Here is a 10,266-nt window from a genome sequence, read left to right as displayed (position 1 = left end):
GCTGCGAAGCCGAAGATATCCGACTCGGGGTCGGGTTACTGGATCAAGGGGCAGCTGTAGTCTTCTTGGACGCGCGTGCCGGTCACGTGGGGCATGGTGGCTGAGTTCCCCCGTAACAGTAGCCCCCCACTTCCGAGCCTGGAACCAGAAGGGGAACGGGTGAAGGAAGTGATGCTTCGAGATTGCCGCCATCCCTCGGAGAGGCGCGCGCGCTTCGAGCTCCCCGTCTTCTTTATGGCGTATGGCGGTTGTTGCTGACCTGGCAGTCTGAGGATTTCGGCGGACATCCTTCCTTAATGGCGTCGATTCGCCTTTGGGGCGCGAGCGACCCTTCGGCAGCTAGGCGTCCTCTGGCGTCACCGAGGCGTCACCCACCTTTCCGCCTATTTAACCGGGGGTCCTCCTCCGTCCGCCTTTCTCTTTACAGACATCTTCGAGTTTCTCCTTTGCGCTGCCGTCATCGCCGTCGGACTGTTCGCTTGCTCCTCCTTTGACGCTCTCGGAGCCGTTCTTCCTTCTCTTCCGGTGAGTTGCCCCATTCTTTAATTTAGGGCTCTCCATACTCTCCTTTTGTATTAGTGTACTCCAGTCGTTCCGGTCCTTTCCCCCTTCTTGACCCTGTCCTGACCGTAGATTCACTGGCCATTAGGGATGGGCGAAGTGAGAGCAGACCGCATTAAGTCGGAGTTGGTCGCCGAAGACCTAGATAGGTTCGTGGCTCGATACCACCTTCCCGAGGCCTGCAATGTTACACTCCCGGGGCCTGAGGAGAGGATGTCCCATCCTCCTCCAGGGAAGGTTGCCATCAACGAGGGCATTCTTCAGGCCGGGTTCCGCTTTCCCCCCTCGGACTTAGTCGTTCAGGTGCTTCGGGGTTTAAGAGTGGCGCCGACGCAACTGGTGCCGAACTCATGGCGCGCCCTGACGGCCTTTCAGGTTCTCTGCCGCATGCACGAGGTTCCCGCCACCCTGAATGTCTTTTGGGAATGCTACGGCCTGAGCGGCCACCCCCAGGATAAAGGGTGGTGGTGCTTTGCGGCGCGGCGGAGGTGCGGCCTCGTCAAGGAGGCTCCTACCTCCATTCACGGCTGGAAGGGGCGCTTCTTTTTCGTTGACGCAGATCCCTCTTGGGGAATCAGGGCAACCTGGGAGACGCCGATGAAGTCCCCGATTGGCCTATCGAGGTTGTCGAGGGAGGAATCCGATGGCGTCGCCGTCTTGAAGGAGTTGGTTGCCGAGGGCCGGCTCCTCCCGGTGGCTCGCCTTATTTCCGAGGATACCTTGGTGAACGTCGGTCTGAGCTCGGTCCCCGCTGACCGTGAGCCCGCCACCATTTCTTTTTAGCTCTTTTCTCTTCTTTCGTCTCGTTCTTTCCTTCAGTTTCTCAACCTCCGACCACCTCGTCCTTTTTGCAGAGATCGACGACGTCATGCGGTCGGACAAGGCAACGGCTGTTGGTAGGACGTCCCTACTGGAAGCAGTCCGGAGGAAGAAACGAGCTCCTCCGAGCGGGGCCCCACCGGCGAAGAAGTCCCGCCGGCAGGCGACTCCGACGCCGACAGACGGGTCCGGACCCACCGATCAGGGGGACGCCGCGGGCGCGGACCGGGAGTTGACGCTGTATCAACCCTCCGATGCCGAGACTACCGTTTCTCCGGAGGCATCACTCGGGCGCGCCCGAGATGGACGGGTCGGACGTGATCGGTCCCCAGCCCAGCCTTCGACTCGGTCGGCTCCGGACGATACGAGGAGGGACGCGCCGAGGCCCCGGCCGAGCGGGACCCTGTCAATTCCAGGGGCGGTCCCCGCCCCGAGCATGGTCAGCATGACTCTTCCCCAAGCGATGGGTAAGGGTAAGGCTGTAGAACCACCGTCCGACTCCGGGGAGAAGTCGGGGTCGGCCTTCACTTTCGCCGGCGCCCGAAACCTCATCGAGACGGTGCTGCTGGAGAAGGACCGCAGGCGGGTCCGGGAGATGAGGGTCCCTGACGTTGGGGCTGCCAGCTGCATCTGTCTCATGTCGGTGAGTGCTCTTTTGGTCACTTTTATCATTTATAGGCTCTGTTGATCCCCGCCTGACGCCCTCGTTTTTCCTATCTCTTAGCTTGCCCAGTACATGATCCGCCTGGAGGAGTGCTACGAGGAACAGGCGAGGCTTCTGGCGAGGGCCGAGAGCCAACTGAAGGCAGTAGAGGAGGGAGGTCAGGCTGCGGCGGGGAGGACGACCAGGGACCTCGAGACGAGGCTCCAGGTGGCCGAAGAGCGGGCACTCGGCTTCGCCACCCTCGAGAAGCAACTGTTGGAGGCTCAGGAGCAACTCAAGGTTGCCTCGGGTCTCGAGGGCGAGATCAAGAAGGCGGAGGAGCGGGCCGAGAAGCAGTCCCGGAAGGCTGCCGACTACCGGGAGAGGTGGGAGAAGGCCCAGCGGTCAGCCGACAACGCCCGCAACCGAACCCGGTCTCTTGAAGCCAAGCTGGGCGAATTGGAGTCGGCCTTGGAGAAGTTCCGCGCGAGCGACCAGGAGCTTCATTCGCGCCTGGAGGAGGCTGAGGCTGCTCGCATTGCCGCCGAGGCGAAGCACAAGGAGGCTCAGGCTGATCTGCTGAGGGTCTCCTCCGAGGCGGATGACCGGATTGTGGCGAAGGTCTTGGAGGCGAAGGCTCAGATTATGGAGCGGGCAGAGGCGGCGCTGGCCGAGAAGAGTGCGGAGATCGGGCGTCAGGCGGTACAGGCTTATCGTCAGTCCGCCGAGTTCACCCGTGATATGTCGGAGGCGGTACAGGCCTATCGTCAGTCTGACGAGTTCGTCCGTGACATGTCGGACGCGGGGTCCGACTCCTTTGTCTTAGGCTTCGAGGAAGGCCTGGCAAGGGTGTCGGCTAAGTACCCCGAAATTGACCTGAGTGGGATCTCCCTTCTCGACTCCCCTCCGGCGCCATCGCCTGCTGATTCTCCAACCGTCTCCCTACCCCCTGCGGACGTGCCCGGCGTTCCCGACCCGGGGGTTCCTCCAAGCTGACCTTCTGTATTTTTGTTCTTTTCTTCGTGTGTTGGCGTTTTGCCAAGTTGTATGGGTCTCGGCCCTGAAACAATGAAAGTTAATGCAAATAGAGTTTCTTCATTTCACTTTCGTCCTTCTTCTTTTTAACTCTTGGTAGCGTCTCGCTGACTCCCGACTTTTGAAATTCTTCTGGCGCTAGGCCAGGTATCTGAGGGTTAGGCCTCAGGAAATTCTTCCGGCACTACGCCAGGCGTCCGAGGGTTAGGCCTCAGGAAATTCTTCCGGCGCTAAGCCAGGCATCCGAGGGTTAGGCCTCAGGAAATTCTTCCGGCGCTAAGCCAGGCATCCGAGGGTTAGGCCTCAGAAAATTCTTCCGGCGCTAAGCCAGGCATCCGAGGGTTAGGCCTCAGGAAATTCCGCTTGTTGGTCGGCCAAGGCTGGCGCTAGCCAAGGCGACCGGTCGGGGCTTCAGGCTAGTCTGCTCCCGGGATGATCATCGGGTTAGCCTGGCATCCGAGGGCCGAGCCTCGGGAGATTCCGCTCGTTGGTCGGCCAAGGCTGGCGCAAGCCGAGGCGACCGGTCGGGGCTTCAGGCTAGTCTGCTCCCGGGATGATCATCGGGTTAGCCTGGCATCCGAGGGCCGAGCCTCGGGAGATTCCGCTCGTTGGTCGGCCAAGGCTGGCGCAAGCCGAGGCGACCGGTCGGGGCTTCAGGCTAGTCTGCTCCCGGGATGATCATCGGGTTAGCCTGGCATCCGAGGGCCGAGCCTCGGGAAATTCCGCTCGTTGGTCGGCCAAGGCGGGCGCAAGCCGAGGCGACCGGTCGGGGCTTCAGGCTAGTCTGCTCCCGGGATGATCATCGGGTTAGCCTGGCATCCGAAGGCCGAGCCTCGGAAAATTCCGCTCGTTGGTCGGACAAGGCTGGCGCAAGCCGAGGCGACCGGTCGGGGCTTCAGGCTAGTCTGCTCCCGGGATGATCATCGGGTTAGCCTGGCATCCGAGGGCCGAGCCTCGGGAAATTCCGCTCGTTGGTCGGCCAAGGCTGGCGCAAGCCGAGGCGACCGGTCGGGGCTTCAGGCTAGTCTGCTCCCAGGATGATCATCGGGTTAGCCTGGCATCCGAGGGCCGAGCCTCGGGAAATTCCGCTCGTTGGTCGGCCAAAGCTGGCGCAAGCCGAGGCGACCGGTCGGGGCTTCAGGCTAGTCTGCTCCCGGGATGATCATCGGGTTAGCCTGGCATCCGAGGGCCGAGCCTCGGGAAATTCCGCTCGTTGGTCGGCCAAGGCTGGCGCAAGCCGAGGCGACCGGTCGGGGCTTCAGGCTAGTCTGCTCTCGGGATGATCATCGGGTTAGCCTGGCATCCGAGGGCCGAGCCTCGAGAAATTCCGCTCGCTGGTCGTGCGCCTGTCGCTTGCCGCCCGACGGGATTTCTCCATGGCCAGCTGCGATCGTGTTTCTCCTCCTCTCCAAGCGTCGCCTGGGGAACACTAGATGGGCATTAAATGCTAATTAAGGGGTTACCTGAGAAATCGGATCGCCAGTTGCTGCTTGCGAGGAGTGTCAGTTAAGCGGCTGCGATACACGCGTTCTTCGAGGCGGATGCGGCCTGGGGCGCGAGCGGAGATACGTGGACCTAGGGGTACAGGCCACCCGGAGTGTCCTGCACAAAGAATGCGATTAAGAAAAATGACGCTTAGGAAATCGCGGGAAGATACGCCTCGAGAGCCGGATCGGCTCCGGATTCAATGCGCCCGCATTTATTGGAGCCACCCGCATCGGAACGACCGGGGGGCCGCAGTTTGGCTATAAATATAGGTGCAGGTGCGATGGAGCCTGCCAAGCCGGAGCTATTCAGGTTGCCATGGATCGTGGGCCTCCTCTCCGGCGCATGGTTGAGAGACCCCTATCGAAGGAACGGGAGGCGCGCCCTTCGCGACTTCCGCCAACTAGCCGTTTCATCTGGGATCAACAAGGAGGTTCTCCCCGGCGGAACTCCGCTCTAGGCGTTTCATCCGGGATCACGTCTCCCCTCCTTGAAGTTCGGCCTCCCGATTGAGCTCCGCACCAGGCGCTTGATCCGGGACCGCGCCTCCATATGCTCTTCTCCCTTGTATTCCTTCTCTCCCCTAACACTGGGGAGGACCGGAATATCCCTTGGAGGTGGCGTTCCCCTGGAGGCAGCGGGAGCTTCGTCTGCGGCGGCTCCTCGTCTTTTTCGTGGATGGCGCCTCTGGGTAGGAGCGGTGTGGACTTCTCCTTCGTCCACTTCTTCTTCATCCGCGCTGGCTCTTCGTCTTTTTCGCGAGACGTCGATGGCGCCTCCGGTTGGAAGCACCCACTTCCGGTGGGATTGCAGCCGCTTCGGATGGAGGTTTCGGGATCCCAGATCGCCAGCTCCTCGGAGTCTCCACCTCTTCTTTACTTTCTTTACACCCTAATTCTCCTCTGGGAATTCCTTGTAATCACACGAGCTCGCCGTTGTAACCAGAAATTATTGAAATGAAAAGTGTTATACATTTTTGAACTGTCTTTCTGGCATCGTCGTTCTACTGGTAATACATCCGCAGGTTAGCGGAATTCCAGCTCCTTGGAATTTCTCGACCATCTAGGGCCTCCAACTGGTAGGAGCCAGGTCGGTTTACCCAGCGAACCCTATACGGGCCTTCCCAATTTGGCGCTAGCTTCCCACCTTCCGCAGGTTGAGACGCTTTAGCTCGCCTTAGCACCAGATCTCCGATTCTGAAAAGCTTCGGTCGGACCTTGGAGTTGTAATATCGGGCCACCCTCCGCTGATACATCGCCATCCGAACCTGCGCCATTTTCCTCGCTTCTTCCAAGAGATCCAGGTTCCCTCGGAGTTGCTCCGAATTGGCTTCGGGTCGGTGCGCGGCCACCCGAGGTGAGGGAAGTCCGAGCTCCACGGGGACAACGGCTTCCGTGCCATAGGTTAGGCTGAAAGGCGTCTCCCCGGTAGGGGTCCGATGCGTGGTCCGATACGCCCAAAGGACATTCTCGAGTTCTTCGACCCAAGCTTGCCCCGTCCGACCGATTCGCGCTTTGATTCCTTGGAGGATTGTCCGATTTGTGACCTCGGCCTCGCCGTTGGTTTGGGGATGCGACACAGATGTGAACCGATGCTCGATCCCGAACTCCTCGCAGAAGTCACGGAAATGCTTGTTGTCGAACTGTCGGCCATTATCCGAGATGAGGACCCGAGGTACCCCAAATCGGACAATGATGTTCTTCTTCACGAACTTCCGGACTTGCGCCTCCGTGATAGTGGCCAGCGGCTCTGCCTCCACCCACTTGGTGAAGTAGTCGATTGCAACAATCAAAAATTTCCGCTGAGCTGAAGCGACGGGGAATGGTCCGAGGATATCCATTCCCCACTGGGCGAAGGGCCAGGGTGCAGTGATTGGTGCCAAGGGGACAGAAGGGACTCTCTGGACGTTGGCGTGGCGCTGGCAGGCGTCGCATTTCCGTACATGATCCTTTGAGTCCTCCAACAAGGTAGGCCAATAATAGCCTTGCCTCATGATCTTGTGCGCCAAGGACCTAGCCCCCAAGTGTGATCCGCAAACGCCTTCGTGGACTTCGCCGAGGACGTAGGCCGCTTCCGAGGGGCGGAGGCACTTTAAGAGGGGGGCGGTGAACGAGGTCCGATACAGCCTCCCTTCATAGAGTACGTAGTGGGCGGACTTCATAACAAGTCGCCGAGCTTGATCTTCGTCTTCAGGGAGGATCCCTTCGGCGAGGTAGGCGACAAGCGGGTCCATCCAAGACGGCTCCGGATCAATCGCCATCACCGCTCCAGCCTCGCCGATGCTCGGGGCATCCAGGGTCTCCAGGTAGATCGCCCTCGACAAGTTGTGCGCGTCTGCGCTCACTAAGCGGGACAACCTGTCGGCCCTGGCATTTTCACTTCTTGGGACCTGCTGGATGTCGACACTGCCGAGGTCGGGAATGAGTGCTTGCACCTTCCGGACGTAATTCTGCATGGTCGGGTTCCGGGCTTCGAACTCCCCACGGACCTGCCCGACCACCAGCTGGGAGTCGGTGAAGACCTTCAGGCGCCGGATGCCGAGCTCCTTGGTGAGTTTGAGTCCCGTGACTAGGGCATCGTACTCCGCCTCGTTGTTGGTCACTGGAAATCCGAACCTCAAGGCATACTCGGCTATCACTCCATCAGGGCTGGTGAGGACCAGCCCGGCCCCTCCACCTTCGGGGTTCGACGACCCATCGATGTGAAGCGTCCAAATCGGAAGGTCGAGGCTGGGTATTTCCGGCGACCTAGGTTCCGCCTCCTGCACCGTGCACTCAGCGAGGAAATCCGCGAGCGCCTGGGCCTTGATGGCGGGTCGGGGCCGGTAGCGGATGTCGAACTCACCAAGTTCTACTGCCCACTTCACCAGCCGTCCCGCATTCTCAGGATTGCTGAGGATCTGCCGCAGCGGTTGATCGGTCAAGAGGGTGACAGAATGGGCCTGGAAATAGGGGCGAAGCCTCCTGGTCGCGGTCAGCAGCGCGAAGGCGATCTTTTCAGCCTTCGTATACCGCGTCTCGGCATCCCGTAGGACCCGGCTGATGTAGTACACAGGCTTCTGGAGCTTTGCCTCTTCCCGAACCAGTACCGCACTGACTGCGGTTGGGGAGACCGCCAGATAGAGGTAGAGCATCTCCCCTTCTTGCGGCTTGGACAGCAGAGGAGGAGACGCCAAGTATTCCTTGAGCTGGTCGAATGCTGCTTGACATTCGGCCGTCCAGAGGAAGTCTTTCGGGCGTTTCAACACCTTGAAGAAAGGTTGGCAGCGTTCGGCCGATTTTGCCACAAATCGTCCGAGCGCGGCGACCCTCCCAGCGAGCTCCTGAACCTCCTTCACTTTGGCCGGAGGGGATATATCTTGGATGGCCTTGATTTTGTCCGGGTTGGCTTCGATCCCCCGCTGGTTGACAATGAAACCGAGGAACCTCCCGGCCGAAGCGCCAAAGGCGCACTTCGCTGGGTTCAGCTTCATGCAAAACTTCCGCAAGGTGGCGAAAGTCTCCTCCAGATCCGCGATGTGCTGGTCTGCATGGCGGCTCTTCACCAGCATATCGTCCACGTACACCTCCATGTTCCGGCCGATTTGCTCTTTGAAGATTTTGTTGACGAGGCGCTGGTAAGTGGCGCCAGGATTTTTCAGACCGAAGGGCATTACCTTGTAACAGTACAGCCCCCGGTCTGTTATAAAGGCAGTTTTCTCCTCGTCCTGTGGAGCCATCATTATCTGGTTGTAGCCGGAGAAGGCGTCCATGAAAGACAGCAGCTGATATCCGGAAGTCGCGTCGACCAGTTGGTCTATCCGCGGAAGCGGAAAGCTATCCTTGGGGCATGCCTTGTTCAGGTCGGTGTAGTCGACGCACATCCTCCACTTTCCGCTCGCCTTCCGGACAAGTACGACATTTGCCAGCCATTCGGGGTAGCTGACCTCCCTTATGAATCCTGCCTCCAAGAGCTTGTCTACCTCCTGATCGACCACTCGGATCCGATCCGGGGCACAGTGTCTCTTCTTCTGCTTTACTGGTCGGTGGGTTGGGTCGACGTTGAGGGCGTGAGAAATGACCTCCGGGTCGATCCCAGGTACATCGGCCGCCGACCAGGCAAATACATCGGCGTTGGCTCGGAGGAATTCCACCAACCGAGCCCGAGCTCCCGGGTCGAGATTGGTGCCGACCCGGACCGTCCGGTCCGGGCGACCTTCCTCGAGGGGAACTTCGATCATACCTTCGGCCGGCTCCCCGTGCCGCAAGGCCACCTCGTCTCTGGCATCGAGGGACTCGACGCTTAAGGCTTCTACGGGCTTCTTCCCTTTGAGAGTTGCTAGGAAACATTGCCTTGCGGTCGGTTGGTCACCTCGGACCTCTCCAATCCCGGCCGCCGTGGGGAAACGCATGAGCAAGTGGTACGTAGAGACCACCGCGCGAAGGGCGTTCAGTCCGGGTCGTCCGAGGATAGCGTTGTAGGCCGAGGGAACACGGACGACCAAGAACCCGAGCCGCACCGTGGCTTCTGCGGGTGCAACGCCCGCAGTCACAGGCAGCTCAACGACACCTTCGGCCGAGACAGCGTCACCAGTGAATCCTATGAGGGGGGTGGATGTTTTGTGCAACAATTGTCTGGACAAGCTCATCTTTTGGAAGGCCTCGTAAAACAAAATATCAGCTGAGCTTCCACTATCCACAAGAACACGCCTTACATCATTGTTTGCCATAGTGAGGGAGATCACCATGGCGTCATCGTGGGGGGTCTGAACCCCCTTTACATCTTCATCACAAAAAGTGATTACATTACCGACCCTCTGCCTCTTTGCGACGGCTGCCCCTGATGCTTCAGTCGAGCCCCCTGCATTCCTCTCGGGCCGGGGGCAGCCCCCTGTGATAGTATGGATCACGCCCGCGACGGGTCGATTCTGCTCCCGAGGCTCCGGAGGGGCCGGGTCGGCCGGACGCGAGTCTGCGGGGGGACGTCGGTCGTTCACATATCGACCGAGACGCCCTCGGCGGATGAGAGCCTCGATCTCATCCCGAAGCTGGAAGCAGTCTTCGGTGTCGTGGCCGTGGTCCCGGTGGTACTCACAGTACGCCCGAGAGGGCCTCCTCCCAGGGATCTTCTTCATCTGTCTCGGAACCGGGAGGTCCTCCCGCCCCTTGATTTTCATGAGGATCTGGGCCCGGGGAGTCAGGAGAGGAGTGTACCGGTTGAAACGTCGGGGCGGAGAACGAGGGCGTAGGGCGCCGTGGTTCCTCGCCGGCGACAGGCTTCTGCGCCGACGTTGAGGCGTCGGGCTCCTCCTCTGGCGTGCCTCTTTTCGCCTTTTCTTCCCGAGCTTTGGAGGGATCTCGGCGGCCTCCTTGCTCCGGTGGGCGGCCGCCTCCTCGGCGTCCGCATACTGGTTCGCCCGGGACAACAGCTCCGGGAAGCTCCGCGGCAGGCGTTTGTCCAGGGAGAAGGTGAGTCTGCCCTTTCGGAAGCCACGCTTCAGGGCTGAAAGAGCCACTTCCTGGCTCAGGTTCTGGACTTCCAGCGTAGCCTTGTTGAAGCGGGTAAGATAATCCTGCAAGCTTTCTCCCTCGTTTTGCCGGACATCAAAGAGGGAGTCGGAGACCAGTCGCCGCCGGCTACTGACGGCGAAATGGGTGATGAAGAGGCGAGTAAACTGGTCGAAGGACTGGATCGAGTTAGCCTCCAAGCCGGCGAACCACGCCCTTGCCGGGCCACGGAGGGTC

Source organism: Phoenix dactylifera, chromosome 12, assembly GCF_051530095.1.
Source record: "Phoenix dactylifera cultivar Ajwa chromosome 12, Ajwa_hap1_PhDact_Kaust_v1.1, whole genome shotgun sequence".
Lineage (NCBI taxonomy): Eukaryota > Viridiplantae > Streptophyta > Magnoliopsida > Arecales > Arecaceae > Phoenix > Phoenix dactylifera.
Note: the sequence above shows the minus strand (reverse complement) of the source record.